The 1,633-nt window shown below is 41.9% G+C and overlaps 1 protein-coding gene across 1 annotated transcript in view; it reads right to left on the bottom strand.

The window, feature by feature from the left end:
* Positions 1–1,633, bottom strand: part of HENMT1 (HEN1 methyltransferase homolog 1 (Arabidopsis)) — a 26,069-nt gene that overhangs the window by 24,186 nt on the left and 250 nt on the right. The window lies entirely within an intron of this gene.

Below are 1,633 nucleotides of genomic sequence, written 5' to 3'. Positions count from 1 at the left end.
ACTGATATTTGCTCCCTTGGTGAGAAAATACCCTACAACAGCTTTGCACAATTTATCTAGAGGAGTGCAAAAAGGCTTGGGGTCTTCAGGTTACCTCATCTGATTCTCCCAATCTATATCTCTGCTACTTTTTACCTCTACTGTCTCTTCCTTTAAACCTCTTTATAACACGGAAGAGTGAAGAATAATTACAGTCGGCTGGCCCTCCATATCTGCCAGTTCTGCATCCTGGGATTCAACCAACAGTGAATCAAAAATATACGGGAAGAAAATAACAATAACACAATAAAAAATAATGGAAGTAAAAAAACACAGTATGACAACAATTTACATAGTATTACATTGTGTTAGACATTATAAGTGATCTAGAAATGATTGAAAGTATACAGGAGGATATAGGATATTTGCATAGGTTATATGAAAACATTACACCATTTTACTTAAGGGACTTGAGCATCAGCAAATTTCAGTACCCCTGGGGGTCCTAGAACCAGTCTTCAGAGGATACCAAGGAACAACTGTACACAAATATTCCTGGCCTCTCACAAATCTGTTATGCCCATTTTGTTGCTGTAATAGGTTTTAACAATGATGCGTTGGGCCTGACACTGCCAGCAGGCTTTGGTTATTGTTGCCATGCATCAAATGTCTTTCTGGCCTAAGGGAAGGGAGCCTCCCTTTCCAAAACAAAGGATCCCCTTTTTTTTTAGAACCAGCATCTCTCACTCTAGCCACTGCTGGAGTGCAGTGGAGCAATCATATCTCAATACAGCCTTGAACTCCTGGACTTAAGACTGCCTCAGACTCCCAAGTAGTTGGGACTCCAGGTACACCACTATGCCCCGCAAACAACAGATCCTTTAAGCCTATTTTGGGGATACCAGATATTGGGTGTTTGAGGGGGTCTGAATTCAGCATCAACTGATAGGTAACTCAAAAAAATGGAGATAAAAATTAAAATATCATGTTAGAGCCGGTTCCCCTCGGCCCCAGGAACAGAGAGGCAGAGTCACCGAGGCTGCAAATGGCAAAGGAGTTTATTGGCTAGCTTGAGCTAGGGTCCAAGTCCCAGAGCACCAACCCAGTGGCCTCTCCTATGAACCAGGACCCTGCCCTGGGGTAAAAGTGAAGCTTTTATACTTTCTTTTGTACACTACACACCGGTGGCACACGACACGCAGGTTCCACACAACACGCTGGGCACACCATCCGCCCTCCCCCCTTAGTCCATTGGTTCCTTTGAAAGTGGCAGATTGTTTTGACTCCTGATTGGTTGGCTCCAAGCCTCGGGATTTTCAATTTTCCCGCCGGAGCCAGTTGTGGTCTGCGTTTTGGTTTCGGGGAAACTGAAACTTAGGCCTATTCCAGAAAATTCAGCTTGTCATGGAGTCACTGCTGCTCTTACTCTTATATTTAACAAACAACTAAAAGCAAGCACGGTTACAAAAGCAAATGGCATTAGTTAGAATCAAAGAAAACACATTTTTTTTTAATCTCAAACAATTTGTTTTGTACAAAACAAAGTACATTCTCCTACTATCAATTCCTGTCTTTCGATCATATTTGTTACTAACAAAAGCTAGATTGGAAGTGTTAAAAATTATCAAACCTTAGAAATAAAGCAGGAGGATGA

The sequence above is a fragment of the Propithecus coquereli genome, unplaced genomic scaffold (assembly GCF_000956105.1).
Source record: "Propithecus coquereli isolate 6110/MARCELLA unplaced genomic scaffold, Pcoq_1.0 Scaffold289, whole genome shotgun sequence".
NCBI lineage: Eukaryota > Metazoa > Chordata > Mammalia > Primates > Indriidae > Propithecus > Propithecus coquereli.
The sequence above is the reverse complement of the archived record's forward strand: the minus strand, read 5'-3'. Positions and strand labels throughout refer to the sequence as shown.